This window comes from Bos taurus, chromosome 7 (assembly GCF_002263795.3).
Source record: "Bos taurus isolate L1 Dominette 01449 registration number 42190680 breed Hereford chromosome 7, ARS-UCD2.0, whole genome shotgun sequence".
In the NCBI taxonomy this organism is placed as follows: domain Eukaryota; kingdom Metazoa; phylum Chordata; class Mammalia; order Artiodactyla; family Bovidae; genus Bos; species Bos taurus.
The window spans coordinates 39691398-39715268 of NC_037334.1; the positions used below are offsets into that span (position 1 = coordinate 39691398).

General features: G+C 42.7%; 1 protein-coding gene across 1 annotated transcript in view; it reads right to left on the reverse strand.

Moving 5' to 3' along the window:
• Window positions 1-23871, reverse strand: part of COL23A1 (collagen type XXIII alpha 1 chain) — a 403501-nt gene that overhangs the window by 373983 nt on the left and 5647 nt on the right. The gene's annotated exons all lie outside the window — the stretch shown is intronic.

A 23871-nucleotide genomic window follows, 5' to 3' on the forward strand; every position in this document is an offset into this window, starting at 1 on the left:
TTGTATATTCTTGTCTCCTTTGTCAAAGATAAGGTACCCACAGGTGTACAGATTTATCTCTGGACTTTCTGTCTTGTTCCATTGGCCTATATTTTTGCTTTTGTGCTAATACCATACTATCTTGATGACTGTAGCTTTGTAGTATAGTCTGAAGTCAGGAAAGTTGATTCCTTCAGCCCCATTCTTCTTTCTCAAGATTGCTTTGGCAATTCAGAGTGTTTTGTGTTTCCATACTAACTGTGAAATTTGTTATTATAGTTCTGTGAAAAATGCCATTGGTAATTTGATAGGGATTGCACTGAATCTGTAGATTGCATTTAGTAGTAGAGTCATTTTCAATATTGATTCTTGATGGAAATGTAAATTGATATAGCCACTATGGAAGACCATATGAAGACTCCTTTAAAAAGTAGGAACAAAACTACCATATGACCCAGCAATCCCACTACTAGGCATATATCCTGAGGAAACTAAAATTGAAAAAGACACATGTACCCCAATGTTCATTGCAGCACTGTTTACAATAGCTAGGATATGGAAGCAACCTAGATGTCCATCAACAGATGAATGGATAAAGAAGCTATGATACATATATACAATGGAATATTACCCAGCCATTAAAGGGAACACATCTGAGTCAGTTCTAATGAGATGGATGAACCTATAGCCTATTATACAGGGTGAAGTAAGTCAGAAAGAGAAAAACAAATATCGTATATTAATGCATATATATGAAATCTAAAAAGATAGTACTGATGAACCTATTTTCAGGGTAGCAGTGGAAATGCAAACATAGAGAACAAACTTATGCATGTGGGAAGTGGGGAGGAAGGAGAGGGTGGGATGAACAGAGAGAATATGGAAACATATACACTACCCTATGTAAAAGAGATAGCCAATGGGAATCTGCTGTATGACTCAAGGAACTCAAACCAGGGCTCTGTAACACCCTGCTGCTGCTGCTGCTGCTAAGTCACTTCAGTTGTGTCTGACTCTGTGCGACCCCATAGATGGCAGCCCACCAGGCTCCTCTGTCCCTGGGATTCTCCAGGCAAGAATACTGGAGTTGGTTGCCATTTCCTTCTCCAATGCATGAAAGTGAAAAGTGAAAGTGAAGTCGCTCAGTTGTGCCTGACTCTTAGCGACCCCATGGACTGCAGCCCACCAGGCTCCTCCATCCATGGGATTTTCCAGGCAAGAGTACTGGAGTGGGTTGCCATTGCCTTCTCTGCTGTAACACCCTAGAAGGGTGGAAAGGGGGTGGGAGGGAGTTTCATGAGTGAGGGGACATTTTTGTACCCATGACTGATTCATGTTGCTTTATGGCAGAAACCAATACAATATTGTAAAGCAATTATCCTTCAATTAAAAATAAATAAATGTTTAAAAAGCTTACTCCTAATAGCTATCCCTGATCCAGAGACCACCCCCATTGAACCTCAAGGAACCCCAAAGCCCCCTTGGCTGCAGCCCCTCTAGCCCATAGGCTTCAGACCCACTGGCTTAGGCTTAATGCAACCTGATGATATTTTCCTTCTTTCTTACCTTGGTCTAGGAAATCTGGTTTAGTACAATTTAACAAGAATCTCTACACATGCCCAGCCCTGTGCTAGATTTGGCTGAAGGGAAAAGAATTACCATAGACAGGTAGTCAAAAGGCCCAGCTCTGCTACTATGACAACTCACAGTACAGCCCTGGCATTATCATCACCTGATGTGAGGACTGAATTATTGTCCCTGCTTCACAGGCGACACAAGCTTGGAAAAATTAAGAAATTAATCCCCAATCCCATATCTGGATTTAGGGGAGTGAAGCAATTGACCCATAATCCCAAAACTAGCCAAGACTTGAGTCTTGACAAGAATATACAAAGTATTAACCTTTTTCTTGGGGAAAAAACAAAACAAAACAACTTTCTAAACATAAAGCAAAGCAAATCCCATATGTGTTAACTTGAGTTAAAGATGCATACCACCACTAAAAGGGTTACTGAAGGTTCAAACCTTAAAATGTAATTTTTCTCAACAATAAAAATTTAAAAATGCAAGTACAAAGACCTGGAAAATAGCACAGCAAGCAAATGAAAATGTAATTTTTAAATCACTGTTTTAGAGGAAGTAAGAAAGGCACTCTCAGTTTTGAGCCCTTGACCACCAAGCCTGGAAATTTCATACTAGAAGGGGCTAACAGGGAATTCCCTGAAAGTCCAGTGGTTAGCACTCTTCACTTTCACTGCTGAGGGCCTGGGTTCAATCCTTGGTCAGGGAACTAAGATGCTGCAAGCCATGTGGCCACAGCCATCAATCAATCAATAAATGGGGCTGAACAGCCCAGCACCAGGAGCCTGAGATAAAAACCATAATCAGGGTAGGCTCTGGTCCCTACAAAGCACTTTTCAAGTTCCACCTCCACTCCAACCTACTAGCCTCGTCCTCACTTTCCAGATGGGCCACAAAGACTGAGACTGAAAAGAGCTGGAGTTAAGGTCAAGGTTTTAGAGAACTGGAGGATGTACGATTATGAACCCTGTGATAGAGGTGTTTGTGAAGGCAGTACCACGACAAAACTTCTCTATCCTCCCCATACCTTTTGAAGTGCCATCCCCTCCCTCTCTCCCACCAACCAAAGGCCTTGGCTGGCCTCTTGGCCCCAGGTTCTCAGCTCCAGACTCCCACCTGTCACTCACTCCTGGTCAAACCTGAGGCCCTCTGCCTAGAACTGCCCACCTGGCTCAGAACCACCCTGAGAGCAGCCTGGGGTGGCAGAGAACCTAAAGAAGCCTCCCCACAGCTGTCACGGTCTCCTACCAGGTAAATGACAGCAGCAGCAGCAGATACCTCTCTCACCCCCACCTCACCCTGTGCCCTGGACTCTGAAGCATCCCAGCTATGCCCATCCTCACTGAACTGGAATGCCACAGAAGCTGCCCTGATGCAGGCACAAGATCAGGACCTCAGAACTCACTTTCCCCTCATTGTACTTGCAGGTACTATTACAGAATTCAAAATTTACTTGGATAAATAATCCAGCCTTTTAGTTTAAGCCAGTCTAATTTGAACCAGAAGCTCTCATCTGTTTTTATCATTTCTAGAAAGACTAGAAGCCACACTCTTTTTTTCTTTTTTTTTCAGTAACAAAAGCATTTATTTATTGATTTTTTTGATTTTTTTTTACGTAACAAAAGCATTTAATGCTAAAAAACAATTCGCTTTCAACAAGTGCCATCACATCTGGGCAGCTCCCCGACGACGGGAAGGGGACTTTATCAAATGCTGATAGGAAACACAATTACTTTTAAGCTACTCTTATCTTCAAACAAAAACTAAACAGAAACCTATTGAAGAAAGGGGAAAAAATGTATTGTTAAGGCTAGTAGATGGGATCACAAATAACTGATTGAGTTTTTGTTTCGTTATTTATTCTAACTCCTTCTGTGCATTTGTTTTTCTGGATTAGATGGTGAATCTGCAAAATTTTATCTCTTAGTCCTCTACTCTTTCCCCATTTTAGAGTCCCTAACTCTGGAGTTGAAACAACCTGACTAGGAACATAAAAGTGAAATGTCTGTATTAGAAACTCAATCCCATAATCTTTATTTCAATGCCTTTTCTTTAAATTCCTGAGAAAATCTTTTGTGTCCTGGTTTGTAAAAATGACTCAAAAGCCTCAACTTTTTATACGTAACCCAGCATCTGCAAACAATATGGTCTTGGTTTTACATATGCAAACAAGTCCTAATTCCAAAAGTAAATAAAGAATGAATTTCTGAGAAAAGACTCAAGACTTTGGGAGTTCCTTCCAAAAGAACTGAGGAGAACTTAGAGTTGGGGGAAGGGGTGGCAAGAGCTGGGAGAAAACTAATCGGGGAAAATCATGGTTTACAAATTTTCAGATGATAAAATTTATCAGTGATCTATTGAAGCATTAGTCTCAAACACTTCATCAGTTATTTGATCACATCCCTCAACAGCTGCCTTTTGATGAAATAAAGATTAATATACAAAAAGGATTATATTATGTTTCTGCAAAATGCTACAAAGAAAGCCACAAAGGCATTCCTATCCTTTGACAGAAAATTCCTACTCTAGGAAATATATCCCAAGGAAATTAATCATTAGGAGTAAAAAAATTATATTCATGATTTGTTGCACTGCAAAACAGTGGGTATATTTTAGTGAAGGATGATGAATCCCCTTCATGAAACTCATATCTTCATGAAAAATCATTATGAAAACTATGTAGCAACACAGAAAAATGTTTATGATACAATAAATAATGTTTACATCTGTGTAAAAATGTAGCCATGGAATGGCAGCAACTACCAAAACATCTACCCACTTGGGTATATGGATAATGGTGATTTACTTTTTAAAAAGTTTTTTCCACACTGTAATATCTTCTCAGTGGAAAAAAAAAAATCCTGGGGAGGAGAAAAGCCAAAATGAAGCCCTAAAATTTCCTTGCCTAGGGCAATTTTTGAGTGACAGACATGATTCTGTCTTCTCAGGAAGCCCTAATTTCAGGATCAACCCTGATAAATCACACAGGCACCACAAACACCAGAGGAAGGCTTGCAGAAGATCAAAGCCCTGCTATAGTCACATCCTCTCTGCCTTCCTTCCAACCCCTGTAGGGAAGGGCCCATGGGTACATTGTTATAACCACCAGCAACTCAAGAGAGCAGCATATCCTGGTCTCTTTAACAGTCCTTTTTAACATCCCACCATGGTCATGATAATTTTGGTGATGATAAGGGTAACAAATATAAAGTATTATTACCACCAAGTTTACTGATTACTTATTATGTGCCAGGCACTGTGCCAACAACTGTTATCCTACTGAGTCCTCCCAAGAACCCCATGAAGCTAGGACAAGCTTTAGACTCATTTACAGATGAGAAAACTGAGACTCAGGGGAATGTAAGCATCAGGACTGGACTTGAACCCTGGTATCGACTAACTTCAATCACAAAGTAAGACAACCTCTGTTTACAAGCACTTTTCATGTCTAATAAAAAAGAGTTGCTGTAAAAAATCCAAGCCATACAAAATGACAGAGACAGAAATTAGGTCAATAGTTGCCAAAGACTGAGGGAGCGGGAGGAATGAAGCACAAAAAGACTCGAGGAGCTCTGAGGTGAGAGAACTGTTCTGTATGGTGCTGGGATGATGGATATACTCCATGCATTTGTCAAAACTATTGGACCATACATCACAAAGAGGAAACTTTAATGGATACAAATTTTTAAAAAATCAACTAGGATGTTGAAAAAGTCCAGGATGGAATGTAGCCTGAGACAAATTAATGTAACTATATTAAAATTACATGATATATTACATGATCAACTAAACAGAAAATTAACAAGGAAACACAAACTTTAAACAATACAATAAACCAGTTAGACCTAATTGATAGCTATAGGACATTTCATCCCCCAAAAAAAAAAAAGAGACTGCTCACTATGGCAATTATTGAAGCTGACTTAGGGTGACATAGAGGCTTATTTCCCTTTACCCTTCTGAGTTCTTAGCTGAGGATCTCTGTAAGAAATGACAGAATAGCAGGACAAAATCAAACAGAAGTTTATTAACATAAAAAATAAAATAAAATAAAAAGGAAGCAAATTCTAACACAGATTACAACATAGATAGACCTTGAAAATAGCTAAATGGAATAAGCCCAGTCACAAAAGAACAAATACTGTGTGATTCCACTTGCATGAGCTATCTCGAATAAGCAAATTCATAGAGTCAGAAAAAAAAATTAATAAAAAAAAATAAATAAATAAAAAGCAGAGACATTACTTTGTCAACAAAGGTCCGTCTAGTCAAGGCTATGGTTTCACCAGTGGTCATGTATGGATGTGAGAGTTGGACTATAAGGAAAGCTGAGAGCCGAATTGATGCTTTTGAACTGTGGTGTTGGAGAAGACTCTTGAGAGTCCCGTGGACTGCAAGGAGATCCAACCAGTCCATCCTAAAGGAGATCAGTCTTGTATGTTCATTGGAAGGACTGATGTTGAAGCTGAAATTCCAATACTTTGGCCAACTGATGCGAAGAGCTGACTCATTGGAAAAGACCATGATTCTGGGAAAGATTGAGGGTGGGAGGAGAAGGGGATGACAGAGGATGAGATGGCTGGATGGCGTCACCAACTCGATGGGCATGGGTTTGGGTGGACTCTGGGAGTTGGCGTGCTGCGGTTAATGGGGTCGGAAAGAGTCGGACTTGACTGAGCGACTGAACTGACTGACTGACAATATCAATGAGATCAGTCTCATCTAATATATCATTTAAGGCTTGTGTTTCCTTGTTAATTTTTTGTTTTGATGATCTGTCCATTGGTGTAAGTGGGGTGTTAAAGACTCTTATATTACTGTAAAAAAAAAAAATTACATGATATAACCTCACTGAAAGTAGTTGGGAAAAACGTGCAGCTGACCTGAGTCACTTTGCAAAATAGTGTTTCAATTGAAAACTGTGGGCTGAAGACCAAAGGAACTGCCCATAAAGGCAATACTCTGGTAGGTATAATTGTTTCACACAGGGGTACAGGGTGGCAATTTTGAAATTACTATGCATATATATTGGGGTTGAGCAAATAAGTAGATAAACTATGGGTAATGAGAGTCAGGTTTCTCACTGTCTGAGAAAGAAGTTATAAATAAGCAAAGGGGGAAAGCTAAAATGAACAGTGTGGTGCTGGATTGGTCAGAGACATCACTATGAGGTCATGCTTACGTTATATACACAGACAGATGCATAGAGAAATAATTACAGTTATGTGAATATAAAAGAGTACACAGGTACTCTTTGTGCCTTTGCTGTTTGCAGAGAAGACCTACAACTAATGGCACCCTAGTAGCAATAAGCACATTCAGCACCCAGATCTTGGTTTCTAAATACCATTCTCCAAGGGAAAGAACCATGACTCCTTGGAGAAATGACTGCTTCTAGAGCCAGGGCAGGAAAAATATAAGACAAGCATGGAGTATCTTATAGTATCAAAAAATAAGGAAATGCTTTAAGGTGGGGAGGGCAGGTACATCAAAGAAACAAAACAAAGTCAAAGAATTCAGAATGGCCAAAGCTGGAACAGTGTAAGCAACAAAATAAAGGATGTAGTACTGAATTAAAATCCAAATAACAAATTAAATACCTATGAGTCCATATTGATATAAATGATTGGGTAAATAAATAAACAAATAGGGGAAAGAGACAAATCTTTCTTACAGAAGAATTCTAAGTAATATATGTAGATACTTCTGTCTCCAGGAGGTAGAGCTAAATTCCCCTCTCCTTGAGTATGGCCTGGACTTAGGAACTTACTTCCAAAATGTAGAGTAGGAAAACAGTAAGTTTATAATGGAGAAATCTAGCATATACCGCTTTACTCAAGTGATCAAGGTTAATGTCCACAGTGATAGGTCATGTTGACATCATAGACCACTGACATGATGTCGTGACAGTGGCAATCCACCCAATTGGTATTTTCCCCAAATACTCAGAACTCAGTCTAATGAGAAGCATCACACTAGTCCAAATTGAGCAACATTCTACACAATACCTAACCAATATGCCTTCAAATTGTCAAAGTCATAAAAAGCAAGAAACAACTGATCAGGTGTCATAGATTGGAAAAGATAAGACAACTAAATGCAATGTGGTCTCCTGGATAGGGTCCTGGAATAGGAGAAGAAGATTAGAGGAAAAACTGGCTAGAAGACCTAAATGCAGTCTGTGGTTCACTTAAAAAATGGGTACAGGTCCTTGGTGGTCCAGTGGTTAAGGCTTCATCTTACAATACAGGAGGTGCAGGTTGGCTCCCTGGTTGGGGAGCTAAGATTCTAAGATCCCACATGCCTCAGGGCCAAAAACCAGAATGTTAACAATAGAAGCAATATTGTAACGAACTCAATAAAGACTTTTTAAAAAATGGGTAGCAGAATTACAGTCACTAGCAACTGATTATCGGAGAAGGCAATGGCACCCCACTCCAGTACTCTTGCCTGGAAAATCCCATGGGCGGAGGAGCCTGGTAGGCTGTAGTCCATGGGGTCTCGAAGAGTTGGATACGACTGAGCAACTTCACTTTCACTTTTCACTTTCATGCATTGGAGAAGGAAATGGCAACCCACTCCAGTGTTCTTGCCTGGAGAATCCCAGGGATGGGGGAGCCTGGTGGGCTGCCATCTATGGGGTCGCACAGAGTCAGACACGACTGAAGCGACTTAGCAGCAGCAGCCACCTATTGTGGCTCAGCTGGTTAAGAACCCACCTGCAATGTGGGAGACCTGGGTTCAATCCTGGGTTGGGAAGATCCCCTAGAGAAGGGAAAGGCTACCCACTCCAGTATTCTGGCCTGGAGAATCCCATGGGCTGTATAGTCCATGGGATCACAAAGAGTAGGACACAACTGAGTAGCTTTCAGTCATCACTGATTAAGATATAACTTTGCTATTTTCTATAACAGATTATTCTTTTTTAAAAATTAAAACAAAACTCACATAGCATAAAGTTAACCATTTTAAAGTGAAAAATTAAGTGGCCTTTAGGGAATTCATAATGTTGGGCAGCCACCTCTTTTATGGAGTTCCATCTAGTTTCAACATATTACCATTACTCCAAAAGGAAATCCTGTACCCATCAAGCAGTAGCTTCCCTTTCCTCCCTCCTCTCAGTCACCAATCTGCTTTCTATCTCTATGGATTGACCTAATTTTGATATTTCACAGAAATAGAATGACACAACATGTGACCTCTTGTGTCTGGCTTCTTTCACTTACCAAAACGTTTTTGAGATTCATTCACTTTGTATCATGTGTCAGTACTTTGTTCCTTTATAGCTTAATAGTACTATAGTACTACATTTTGGTATGTATACATAGTATACATACCACAGTTTGTTTATCCATATATTCTGTGATGATCATGTGGGCTGTTTCCACCTTCTGGCTATTGTCAGAAGTGCTGCTATGAACATAAGTGTACGTGTATGTACTGTTTGAATACTTTAAAATTCTTTTGGGTGTATATCTAGGAGTGGAATTGCTGGGTCATATTGGGCTTCCCTACTAGCTCAGATGGTAAAGAATCCATCTGCCTGCAATGCAGGAGACCCACGTTTGATCCCTGGGTCAGGAAGATCCCCTGGAGAAGGAAATGGCAACCCACTCCAGTACTCTTGCCTGGAAAATTCATGGATGGAGGAGCCTGGTGGGCTACAGTCCATGGGATCGCAAAGAGTCGGACATGACTGTGTGACTAACTTTCACTTTCACAGTAATTCCATATTTAACGATTTGAAGACCCACTAAAATTTTCCACAGTGGCTGAACCAATTAACATTCCCACCAGCAGTGTATGAAGATCCATTCTCACTAACAGATCCTAATGGATGTGAAATGTTATCTCATTATGGGTTTGACTTGCATTTCCCTAATGACTAATGATGCTGAGCACCTTTCCATGTGCTTGCTGACTATCTGCATATCTTGTTTGAAGAAATGTCTGTTCAAGCCGCTTGTCCATTTTTAAAATTGGGTTGTTTGTCTATTGTTGAGCTATAAGAGTTCTTTACATGCTGCTGCTACTGCTGCTAAGTCGCTTCAGTCGTGTCCGACTCTGTGTGACACCATAGACGGCAGCCCACCAGGCTCCCCCGTCCCTGGGATTTTCCAGGCAAGAGTACTGGAGTGGGGTGCCATTGCCTTCTCCGAGTTCTTTACATATTTGGATACTATATCCTCATCATATATATGGTTTGAAAATATATTCTCATATAATAGACCCATTCTTGATCAGAATTCTAACTATCTCCAACTGAACCACAATATGAGAGTGTGAAAAGCACCCTGAAAACTGGAGGTGATGGGAGAGGTCCATGGCTTCATGCTGGCCTTCACATGAGTCTTTTGTTTTTCACATTAGTTTTTATTGAGATCTTTCTAGATGAATAGTAGGTTATTGTTACTCATGAATTTGACCTGGTTCTTTTTAGTTAGTAGCAATCATATTCATTTTCCATTGTTGCATAACAAATTTCCACCAAATTAGAAGTTTTTAAAAACAACAAAAATTTGCTATCTTATAGTTTAGGAGATCAGAAGTCTAGACACAGATGAACTTGGTTCTCTGCTCAGGGTCTCAAAAGGCTAAAATCAATGTGGGGTGCTTCTGCACCTCTGGGTCCTCTTTCAAGTTCATGTGGTTCCTTGTGGTCTGAGGCCTCCAGTCCTTGCTAACTGCTGGCTAGGGGCTGCTGCCAGTTCCTTGCCATGTGGTCCTGTCCACAAACCCTCTCATGCTTCAAGGAAGGGTCCAATCTTTTTTAAGGACTCACCTAATTAAATTAACTCAGACCTACCAAGGATAAACTTTTAAATTAACCCAGTTAACTGATTAGTAACTCAATCATAGGTTGAGTAACTCAGTCTTATCATCATAATCACAGGTTCTGCCTATACTCATGGGGAGGGAATTATACAAAGTATGTACAACCAGGAATGGTAACCTTAGGAGCAATCTTAGAATTCTGCCTTCCAGAGTATTGCATCACATTTAATTTTTTACTTTTGACAAATGTACTATGGTTATGTGGGATTTCCAAGTAGTGCTAGTCGTAAAGAACCCACCAGCCAATGGAGGAGACATGAGAGATGTGGGTTCAGTCTCTGGGTTTGGAAGATCCCCTGGAGGAGGGCATGGCAACCCACTCCAGTATTCTTGTCTGGAGAATCCCATGGACAGAGGAGCCTGGTGGGCTACAATCCATAGGGTTGCAGAGTCGGACATGACTAAAATGACTTAGCATGCATGCACTATGGTTATGCACACATGTACAATGTTTCTGGTGGTGGTTTAGTCGCAAAGTTGTGTCCAACTCTTGTGATCCTGTGGACTATAGCCTGCCATGTTCCTCTGTCCATGGGATTCTCCAGGCAAGAATACTGGAGTGGGTTGCCATTTCCTTCTCCAGGGGATCTTCCCAACCCAGGAATTGAAGCCGGGTCTCCTTCATTGTAGGCAGATGACCAGCTGAGCTATGAGGGAAGCCCACAGTGTTTCTACATACATCTAAAATTATTCTAAAAAATCTTTAAAGCTATATCACGGCTTTCTACTTCTAGGCAAGATGGAGTAGGAATGATTAGTCTTACCCTCCTGCCTAAAACAATGTCAAAAATCCAAACAACAACAATAAAAAAAATCCCACAAACAAAATATATGAAGCAATGGTTTTGAAGATATTGAGATAAAGCAAGGAAGGAGAATGATCCTCAAAGACACAGAAAAAAAAAACTACTCTGGATTCCTGCCTGGAAAGAGTTTTCTAGGTTGTGGCACAAGAAGAAGAGATACAGGTGGAACCTTGCAGCTAGGAGTCCAGGGATACCAAGGTAGCTAGAGTTTGCAGAACAAAGGGCCTGGTAGGTGAGAGCTGCACACAGGAAGCATGGAAGCCATCCAGCATCTTCACTGGGTATTCAGCAGAGGGCACATGTGTGTGAAGAGACAATCTGAGGCAAGGAAAGGGTTAGAGGGAACAGTGCCCAGATCTCACGCAGGGCTGGGAAGAGCACAGGTTACGACACTGAGCAGGGGACCAAGAAGGGTCCTGTCTCAGGGGTAGGGGATAACCAGCCCTACACTAAATATAGCTCTCATTCCACCTAATGGATCTTAAAAACAAAACCCCCAAAGATTAAACTATTTCCAAGTAACAACTATGACCTAACAAAGCTCATGAATATTGATAGAAAAATAAAAATATCCAGCACCTAGAAAGGTAAAACTCATAACATCTGGCATATAATAAGAAATTATCAGCAGGAAAAATAGGCCCCATAATGAGGAAAAATCAGTTAATTGAGAATGACCCACAACTGCCATAGCACACAAAGACCTTAAAACAAGGATTGGAACTGTGTGGTCTATGTTCAAAAGGTTAAGTAGAGACATCAAAGATATTAAACAACCTAAACTGAAATTCTAGAGATGAGCACTATGATGTCTGAGATGGAAAACAGGACAGAAAGGATTAGTGGAGGATTAAACATTGCAGAGGAAAAGATTAGTAAAACAGTAATAGAAACTATCCAAAATGAACACAGAGAGAAAGAATTATTTTAAAAAGAAAGTATGGCAGTGAGCTTTGGGATTCAAGTGGCCTTATATGTGTGTAATTGGAGTTCCACAAAGGAGAGGAGGAAAAAGCATCTGAAGAAGAAATGGCCAAGAACTTTTTCAAATTTTGATGAAAACTATAAACTCACAGATTCAAGACTCTTAATGAAACTTAGGCAAAATAGACATGAAGGAAACTACACCAAGGCATAACATAATTGAATTGCTTAAAACCAGGGATAAAAAGAAAGTCTTAAAAGCACCCCCCCAAAATAGAGACATACTATATGAACAAATTAAACTTGCATATACTGCTGATGGGAATGTAAAATAATAAGATGGTCTTGAACAAGAGTTTGTCAGTTTCTTAAAAAGTTAATCACATATCTATCAGACAATAAACCATTCTACTCCAAGGTATTTATACCCAAGAGAAATGAAAGTATATTCCATACAAAGACTTGTCCATGAATGTCCATAGCTGCTTTATTTGTAATAGCCTCCAACTGAAATAATCCAAATATCCACTCACATGTGAAAGGATTAAAAAACTGTGGTTCAGTTCACTTCAGTCGCTCAGTCGTGTCCAACTCTTTGAGACCCCATGAACTGCAGCACACCAGGCCTCCCTGTCCATCACCAACTCCTGGAGTCCACCCAAACCCATGTCCACTGAGTCACTGATGCCATCCAACCATCTCATCCTCTGTCGTCCCCTTCTCCTCCTGCCCTCAATCTTTCCCAGCATCAAGGTCTTTTCAAATGAGTCAGGTCTTTGCATCAGGTGTCCAAAGTATTGGAGTTTCAGCTTCAACATCAGTCCTTCCAATGAACACCCAGGACTGATCTCCTTTAGGATGGACAAATCCATATAATAACAGTAACAGAAAAGAATGAACTAACAATGTATGCAAAAGTATCCAAGAAAGAGTCAATAATTATATTGAGTGAAAGAAACCAGATTCCTCTCCCCACCCCCAAAGAATGCATACTGTGTGATTCCATTCATATAAAAATCTTACAAAAAGGAAAACTGATCAATTGTGAAAAGAAATCAGCAATACCTGGGTGGCAGGTGGGAAAGAATGGAAGGGAGAGAATTCAAGGAAGAAAGAGGAAAAGTTTTGAGGGTCATGGGCTTGGGCGTGTTCACTATCTTGACTGTGGAGATGATCTCACAGGTGTACACGTGTCAAAATGTAGCAAATTATACATTTCAAATATATGGAGTTCACTATATGTCACATATAACCTAACAAAAGCCAGAGGACAAGGATGCTCAGGGCCTTGGCCCCCGAGGGCTTGGCTGGCTGGCGGGGCAGGAATCCTGGGCTCAGGAGGTATCCATTCACCATCCTGAGCCTCAGCTTCCACCACGGTGCCAGGTAAACATCCCGGCAGAGCCAGGTAAAGACAATGAGAACATCTAGCCCAACCCAGGCATTTGGCAGGAGCTCAGAAACTTTTCTCTAAAGAATGTGAATTTAATGGGTGACTTCCATTGGCATGCTGAATGACTCTTATAAACCACATCGGCAAACATTTCCTTAAGGGTCCTTGTTCAGTCCCAAAATACGTAAGTAAGTGTGTTTTGAAAGGTGTGGTCTGCAAACAAAATGCAAGTCTCCAGTAATCGTTAATTCATGTTCCCGTTCATCATTTTTCAAAGACACACACATCACTTGCCATCAGAACCCCTCTTCTAAGGTTCATTGTACCAGCGTGACAGAAAGAAATCCCACCAACTATACGAGCTCTGTGAGGGGGATGAACAATTTCCATCATGGCTTTGTTTTTTCTTTTTTCTTTTTAGCCACACTGCGTGCCTTGTGGGGTCTTTAGTTCCCCAACCAAGGAATGAACCCGGGCCCTTGGCAACGAGAATGCGGAGTCTTAGCCACTGATCAGATCAGATCAGATCAGTCGCTCAGTCATGTCCGACTCTTTGTGACCCCATGAATCGCAGCCACTGAACTGCCAGGGAATTCCCTCCATCATGGCTTCTGACATGTTGAAGAGAGCACTCAGGCTGCTCCCATGTGGGGCCTCCAAGCCTTCTCCACACCACAGCCCAGCTGCCATGTCAGGCCTGCTTTAATCCCCACATGGGGTTCCACCTGTTCTTGCTGACCCCTGCCCTCTTGATCCTGTCCTCAGTGAACATCTGGCATTTCTTGATGTGAAGGTCTAATTAGATGGTGGTGGGTTGAATTGTGGCCCCTGCCAAAATTCATGTGTTGCAGTCCTAACCCCCCAGTCCTTGAGTGTGTCTGCATTTGTGATGGGGTTTTTAAATAGATAATTAAGTTAAAATGAGGTTATTGGATCAGGTGGTCCCTGATCCAATATGACTGGTGTCCTCTTAAGGAGAGGAGATTCAGACACATATACACACAGAAGGAAGACCATGTGAGGACCAGGGAGAAGACAGCCATCCAAGGAGAGAGGCCTCAGGAAGAACCAACCTGCTGACACGTGGATCTCAGACTTCTAGCCTTTAGGATGATGAGAAAAGAAACATCTGTTGTTTCAGCCACCCTGACTGTGGTAATTTGTTAGGGCAGCACCAGTACACTAAAACAGATGGGGTGCCCTCACTTACCCCTGCCCCCACCCCACTCCACTTCCCCACTATCCCCAAGTGCACTGAAGTGAGAGGAGGCAGGGATAGGCTGAAAGGACTTTGACTGCCAGGCAGATTGAGATGTTTTCACCGTATGAGCTCGCAGGTGATGAGAGGCACTGAGGGTTGATGGGGGTGAGGGGAGGGAGACACCTTTGAGAATATTTAAGAAGAGGAATGGGAAGAATGATCAGTAGCCATGGACTCAGGGAGCACTAATTAAACAAAAGCCCAGGAAGACAGCAGCAGCAGAACCTGGATTGGCTGGGCTGAGTGATACTATGGTGCTTCTTCCAGCTCAACTCATTCACGGCCACTCCTAAGGTGTGAGCTTCATCACAGGAGCTGGAAGGAGGAGGAGGAATTGTCCCCAGGAAGCATGTGACACTGATGTTAGCAATCCTGGCAGCCCTGTGGCTAGGATTAGCCATGCGGGGAGTAGGTAAGGAGGGCAGTGCTGGCCCCTCACCACCCAGGGAAGTCCGGGGAAGGGGCCTTACTCCATGCTCATAGAAATGTAGTGAAGCAGACACCATCACCCTTTTTCCAGAGGAGGAAGCTGAGGCTTGGAAAAGTTGACTAATTTGTCCCAGGACACTGTGGTCAGTTTAGAGGCAGCTCCAGGCTCAAACCCAGGTCTCCCAGCTCTGAAGCAATGGCTTGAGTTGTGCCAGGCTTCCAGGTGGGACAACTTCTGTGGGGAGGCAAGGGGTTAAGTTGGTCTCGCCTTTCCCACTTCCTTCCTAGCTCCTGTGTGCATATATGTAGGAAAAAAGCAAGTTAGCCAAGATGGCGTGGTCATGCTCTCTCGCCCCATGTGCTCTTGCTCTTGCCCATGTTTTGTGAATAATGATTATGTAACAGCTGAGACGACTTACAGCACTGCATGTGTGATATGAGATACTTGCTTGGCCACAGGCTACTTTTGTTCTGTAAGCATATATAAGTTCCACCTGGAAAGCCCTGAGGACGTTATTTTAGGAGAGGTTATGTTATGAGAGGTCATGTTATGTCTGCTGCTACGCCTGCTTTGCCAGCCCAGAGAAAATAAACATGGCTGCAGTTCCTATGGCTCTTCGAGTTTTCTTCCAGCTTCCCTGTTCTCACCTTGCCTACCCTTGGTTTAGCGAACAGGGGGCACAGTGAAATATAGCAAGACAACTGGCATAGTAGGCATGATCAGCGAGACAAAATAACATCTGCATATGTGTATACACACGCTCATACATACCCCCACACATGCACACACTCACATTTATGTACATACTTAGACACATGTGTACTCACATGTATATACACACAGGCAGCATGCTCACATGTGTGCACACTTGCTCATACACACATACACACTCATACGCATGCACACTCTCAGGCTCTCCCAGTCCTTGCACTGGCTCCCCCTCACACACACACTCTATTCCCAGTGCTGTGTGAACTTGTCCTTCATTCATCTGAACCAAAAGATGGGTGTGAACACAAGATGCTAACAGCCCATACATCACACAAAAAGGCACAGTTAAGTAAATGGACAAACCCTGGTTTTTGTGTGATGATCCTCCTTGGAGGCCCAAGTTAAGTATTGATAGATTTTATTTAAATTGTCTTCTGAAAACACCAGAATTTTTTCTAACTACTTTATGATTTATTTCACAACGTAAAGTTGGAAGCAAATTCTGTTTTAAAAGTTCACGTTACCTATTGGAAGGTACTCCCACGTCCCTGATTTTGTGGCTACATCAGAAAAACAAGGTTTTCTCATTTACCAATATGAATCAAAACAGGTATGTGTGAGGCCTCTTAACTCATTAGTTTAACCATGAGCATTTGGAGTACTTGTGCCATACTGCATATTCATGAAAGCAGACCAACTTATTAATTAAAGCAAACTTATTGGGTGTTTGAGAGCCCTTTCACAATGAAAATCCATCTAATAATTTTCATGAATAATTATATTTTTATTGTGATCAAAACTGAAATTTTTAATTTAAATGGAAAAATCTCATTTTGCTCAAATGAGAGACTGAAAAAAAATGGGGCAATGAAACTAATGCAGTCTGCTTTTCTTCAACAACCAAGTCACATTTCACATCACTGACTCAGAGACTGGACATGTTGATACCTTTTTCTCTTCTGTGTGTCCTTAACAGGATGGCACAACCCCAGTGGTAAAAAGATCTTAAGATCGTGCTTGTAACCACAGGACCTCCTGTCCAATTAGCAAAGACATTCCTTCTGGATTCAGTCAAAGAAAGTATTCCAACAAAAAGAACCATTTTCAGGATGTATACGATGTGTTGAGCTCTTCAGACATATCAACTGGTTTAATCCCCACAGAAACCTTATGAGGCAAATACAGTAATCCGCATTTAGTAGATGAGCAAACTGAGGTTTGGAAAAACAACCATTTACCCAAATCTGCACATCTGGGAAGGCATCCCTGGTGGCTCAGTGGTAAGGTATCTGCCTGCCAAAGCAGGAGACGCAGGTTTGATCCTTGGGTCAGGAAGACTCCCGGGAGAAGGACATGGCAACCCATTCCAATATTTTTGCATGGGAAATCCCATGGACAGAGGAGCCTGATGGGCTACAGTCCGTGGGGTTGCAAAAGAATTGGTACAACTCAGCGGCTAAACAACAACACAGCTGGGAAATGGCAGAACTCAGATGGGAACCCAGTTCTGCTTAAAGCTAAAGTATTCCCTGCTGCTCTACACATCAAACCCCTGCAGAGGATGGCCACACTGACAGGAAAAACTAAGGTATCGTTTCCCCAGGGGGCTGATGTGAGACTGTACAAAGGGACTCAGGTCATCCAGACTTCGGTGTACACTGCTGCCCCCACCTGGGGCTGGTCGCTGCCCCTCTGGGAGAGTGAAGCCTGTCTAGCAGGGGTTGGGATGGGGCTGTTAAGAAATACCACAAGAACAAATATGTGAACCTCTGTCCACGGTGTACACCGGAAGGCCCTTAACCATTTCCCCTGTAGCCTCCAGGAGTACACAGACATGCCTTTTTTAAAAACTATATCTGCAAGGAATTCTCTTGCAGTCCAGTGGTTAGGACTCTGAGCTTTCATCACTGATGGTCTGGGTTTGATCCCTGGTCAGGGAACTAAGATCCCACAAGTCACGCAGTATGGCCAAAAATAAATAATGTGTGCTTAGTCACTCAGTTATGTCTGACTCTTTGCAATCCCATGGACTATAGCCCACCAGGCTTCTCTGTTCATGGGATTCTCCAGGCAAGAATACTGGAGTGGGTTGCCATGCCCTCCTCCAGGGAATCTTCCCGACCCAGGGATCAAACCTAGGTCTTCCGCATTGCAGGTGATTCTTTACCATCTGAGCCAAAACAAATAGTAAGATAAAGTAAAATCTGTAAACTTATTTTTTTTCTCCCAATGGTTGGTGCTTAGTACTGAAATAGTTTCCAGATATGATGAAGGGCTGCTTTCTAAATGCCTGTGTCAACAGTTAAAGATTAATCCTGATCCTACACATGGAGAAAATCAACTGGAGAAGAGCTGGAGGTTGTGTGTGGCCTATGGAGAAGTTTACCAAACACTGTTACATTTGTTCACAGAATTAGAAATTGCATCGCAGAGGGAGTGCAGGCTCTGCAAAACACTGCTTAAGGAGGATTCTGCGCCAAATCAACAAATGAGCCTAATTCTGAAATGAAATCTTCAGAGTTCTTCCAAATCTTATTTTCAGACTTCTTTATCATTTGCTTTTTGCTTTTGCTTTCAACAACAACAGACCTAACTGACGTAAAATAAAAGCTCAACCGAAAGACAGATTGAATCCACTTTTCCCATCATAAAACTTGAAGCCTGATTTAACAATTTGATTTAAATTTGATATATCAAAATCATTTGATTTAACAGTTTGGGAATTCCACAGGAGGATAAACATGTATGTCACGGACAAACTTAAATGTTCCAAAATCAAGACAAAATACAAAGCCCTAAAAATGATCCTCTTTAGGCAGTTGCTCTACATCATAAAAAATAATAGAAGTAAGAAGCCTTCCCCACAAAACCGTCAGCTGTACTGTACCAACAAAGGTGTGGACTGGCCTAGATGTCGTGTTAATAGACGGATGCAGATTCCACCTATGAAATCCTGTGTGGCCATGAAATACGACCACAAGGACTGCACAGCACTTGGAAAAACGTTTTTGATAAAAAGGTTGAAATACACAGAGGCAAGGTGTAAATAGTGTGCACACTTAGAGATATATGAATCTGTACATCCAAACAAGGGCTGGAGAAAATCATGCAAAAGGTTACATAGTCCTTGTTTTAGGGTGGTGGGATCATCAATAACATTAGCCATGTTAGACTAGCATACATCTTGGTTATTTAAATTTAAAGAAAAAAGGAGGAAGGGGAAGGGTTGCCAAGCAGGCATGCTAATTCCCAACACTGGGTATAAAACCCTAAAGGAGGATGAGTTGAGAAGCTCCTGAGCAAAGAGAAAAGGGTTTGAAAGAACTCTTATCTCCCACCAACACCTAACAATGCCTAGTCGGGGGTCAGGAGTCAGAATTACATGGGAAAAGGGGGAAATGTATAGAAATCTGTGGTGAAAGAGAAGGCTCCCTGAAGGTACAGGATTATACCAAAGCTCTGTGGGGCCTTGACACTTAAGAACAGTGAGATCCAAGGCTCAGAGTTCACCCTGGGCTACACAGAATATTCTGTCCAGCCCTCCCTTCTCTCCCTGAATCACCATGGCCCCTCCCCACAGGTTGAGCAGTGTTCTTAGCCCCACCTCATGTGAAGAGAACTGAGGTTCTGGAGCCGCCTGGGCTACACTGCCAGCAGGTGGTAGAGGCTGCTATAAACTGAATGCTTGTGCCCCTCACTCCCTGCAATTCATGTGTTGAAACCTAATCCCCAATATGATGGTATTAGGAGATGGGGGCTTTGAGAGGGGGTTAGGACATGGGAGTGGAGCCCTTACAAATGGAATTAGTATACTTATAAAAGAGACACCAGCATCCCAGGTTGCTCAGTGGTAAAGAATCAGCCTGCCAACACAGAAGACGCAGCTTCCATTCCTGAGTCGGGAAGATCCCCTGGAATAGGAAACGGCAACCCACTGCAGTATTCTTGCCTGGAGAATCCCATGGACAGAGGAAACTGGCAGGCTACAGTCTATGGGGTCACAGAGTCAGACACAACTTATTGACTGAAAAACAACAAAAAAAAAGAGACCCTAGAGAGCTCCCTCAACCTTTCTGTCTGCCCTATGAGGACAGAGCGAGAAGACAGCTATCTATGAACCAGGAAGCAGGTCCTCACCAGACATCAAACCTGCTGATACCTTGATTCTGGACTTCCTAGCCTCCGCAACTGTGAGAAATAAGTATCTGTTGTTTAAGCCATCCAGTTTTGTAACAGCAGCTTGAACAGATGAAAGACAGTGGACTTCTGAGTTCTTGTCCAGAGTACCTCCTCTTCAGACTCAGGCCCCTCAAGGCCACCTTTACCCACAGCACCAGGCAAAGCTGAGCAACCTCCTGGCCTCACTGCTCCAGGTCACCGAGACTCAGGCACCCCAACACTCCTCAGCCAGGCCAGAGAGCAGCCTCCTTCCTCACAAGTACACTCCTATGGGGAGAACACTCCCTGGGAAGCGGATGGAAGTGGGCTGAGGAAGGTGGGCCCTGGGAGCAGGTGGTCCTGACTGCCCTCGGCTGGACAGGAAACTCATACAAAGGGTGGAGAAGACACACCCTCCCTTATCACTCCTCCTGCCAAAGACTTCTGCTGCCCTGAGAGAGCCTAAGCCTGGCCTGTGTGCCCAGAACAGGTCATGGCCTTCCTCTCAGTGACATTTCTCCCTTGTAAAACAAGGACAATAACTTCTGTCTTCCAAAACTCATGATGCTGTTGTGGGGAAGTTTTAAGATTTAAAGTTATCCTATAACTTGTTAAGCTCACATTTTGTGAGCATACTATATTCAGAGAAATACAGATTTTGATACAACTACAGATAAACCCCAATTTATCAATATACATAAACACCTACAAAACAAGTATCTACCAACCTACAGCCTATCCCATTTGATCAAAAATCTTTTAGCTGGATGTCAAGTAATTGAGGAAGAATTTCTCCAGTATGTGGCTCCAGCTTGTCGCCCAAGCCCCTCTCCTGTTATTCCTTGGATGATCATCTACTTGATTTGACTGGCCCCATGTCTTCTTCCTCTTCTTCTAATAACAACACTCCAAATTGCCCTTTAGGGGCCATCCTCCACTCCCAGTCCTTTCAGCTCCAGTGGGGTACACACAGATCTGCACAGGTGCACAATCCATCCCCCCACCCCCAGACCGCATGACTGGAGAGGCTGCCTGGCTCATCTCAGTGACTGGTTGAGGCAAACCATATTGACCACTGGAATGATTCAGGGGAACTATTGGGAAAGAGAAACTCTAACATGGAGGGTATGGACTTGGAGCTGCTGGCAGCTGCTCTGCCATTTCATGGGAAGAGTAAGGGGATCTTTGACAGATACAGAGCCAACACAAAGAAACACAAAATCAAGGCACCTCTAACTGTGCCTTATTGGAGAAGGAAATGGCAACCCACTCCAGTGTTCTTGCCTGGAGAATCCCAGGGACGAGGGAGCCTGGTGGGCTGCCATCTATGGAGTCGCAGAGTCGGACACGACTGAAGCGACTTAGCAGCAGCAGCAGCAGCAACTGTGCCTGAGCAGACATTTCCCTGGACATTTCAGTTACTCAAGCCAGTGAATTCCCTTTTTAATTAAGCCAGTGAGAGTTGGGGTCCTGTCACAGTGCTATTTGACAGAATAAGGATCCAAAGACAACTAGAAAGGTGGAACCTAATGAGATGATGCTCAACAAAGGTAAAGAAACATCCTGCTCTGGGGACCATGATTGTAACTGTACACACTTTAGAAGGGGATTTGGAGGTCATGGTGAGATATGGATGTTGAAAAAAACCAAGGGGGCCTATAGTTGGGGCTGGGGTGAGGAGGGGAAGCAGAGCTGTCTGGGCACACCTGACCGGTACAAGGCGCCACATACGGATTCACGTTTACTGATCTCCTCGGTCCTCAGAGCAGCTAGGACAGGCCCCTCCGGCCCGAGGCACCTCTTCCACTCACTGCACAGTAACGTGCAGGTGTCATCATTTTTGTGTGTGCCGTGATGTGGGAAGAGTTGGAAAGCAGGATCCTAGAGTGCCATCCCCAGCCACTCCAGCCAGTCATTTTGGGATCAGAACAGGAGGCGCTTAAGGGCTCAAGATCACAAACTACAAAGGATTGTGCCAGAGAGAATCCCAAATGATCAACATTGTCTTTGACTATGGCTAGAGGCAGAGCTGGAGAGCAGGACCTTGAAGGAAACAGAAATTTCGCAGCTGGAGAGTGTTCCCAAAGTGTGCAGCAGTGAAGAGGATATGGAGAACTGCGGCACCAGTTTGATGATTCTCCCCTCCCCTACCCCCACTTTTGTCCTCCTAGTGGGGCAACATTCTAGGGCACCCACCTGCCACTGTTAGTCGCTCCCTAATAGCCATTCCTAGGCTCCGTTCCACACAAAGCTACAATTTTCTTCCACTGGCAACATGCCCAGACTCAGAGAATGTACCGAACTCGGCCAAAGTCTCCTGTGGCAACCCCATTACCCTTGACAGGTCCCGATTCTGGCTGGTGGCTATAAGGAAATTTCCCTGACTCAAATAAAGGAGAAAGCCTCTCGAGAAGATGGCTTTTTCTCGCCCTCTTCCCTTCTACCTTGGCTATTCTTCCCTTCTACCTTGGCTATTCCTTGGCTACACATGCTTGGGGCTGCAGCAGCCATCTTACGGCCATAAGAATGGCAGATAATAACCTGGAACCCAGTCATGGCCAAGTCATGGAACTGACCCAAGGTCTGCAGCCTGCCTTTCAGGCTTCTCTGGTTATGTAAGCGAATTCAACAACTGTATTGTTTAAGGGATCGCACTTGGGTATTTTGGTGGAAGTGAAAGTCGCTCAGTCGTGTCCAACTCTTTTCGACCCCCATGGACTATACAGTCCATGGAATTCTCCAGGCCAGAATACTGTAGTGGGTAGTCTTTCCCTTCTCCAGGGGATCTTCCCGACCCAGGGATCGAACCCAGGTCTCCCACATTGCAGGTGGATTCTTTACCAGCTGAGCCACAAGGGTATTCTGGTACTTGCCATCAAAAGGCTTACTGACCAACACTTTACATTACCTAATTCGCTCATCACTGCATAGGTAGTTGTGGCCATCATATTAGGAAAGAGGAAGTTGGAGCTCAGGAAGTTGAAGAGGTTAGATGCCAAGACTAGTAAATTGTGGGACTTAAATCCCATTTATCATCTACCCTTCTCTACCTGCTGGTATAAATTCATTCAGCTTACAGATCCCCAGGAGTGATACTATAAATCTTTAAAACCAATGCACAGAAGTCCAATTCAACAATTTCAAAATACTTTGTGAAAGGAATACCCTGACAGTTGGCTTGTTCTAAACATGCTGCTGGTATTATAAAGCTCTCCTAAACTGTTGCAAAAAGAAAATAAAAAATAAAGTGGAGAAATAAAGTGAACATGCCAGGAAGTAAGTGGAAAGAAGCTTTTTTTTTGGTTTGGAAACCAGGAAATGTCAAGGAAACAAATGTAGCTATGATTTATACATGGTTTCCAGTTGACCCATGGGATTTAAAAATTGGCATTTTTAAGTGTATACCACAGAGCAATCCTGACAAGTGATAAGCTGCCACAGAGGCCAAAAAAGCTCCATTTGATTCTAGGTTTTATGCTAACTTATATACATACATACATACATATATATATATATATATATATATATATATATATATATAGTTGATGGTAGTGAAGGAAAGGGCTTGAATTTTACCCTGAATCTTTGGGTTTTTCTTAATCTTCAAACTGATTGGTCTGGACAAGGGAAGACCAATAGCCAACAACAAATCCATTGTAAGCTGGAAATAGTTTCCTTTAATACTAAATGTTTCTTTAATCCTTGCATTAAAATTTTTACTGTGGTATAGCTGTTTTACTCTAAAATTTAAGCTTTTGTAATACTTTAACTTAGATATAACTAATGGGGGGGT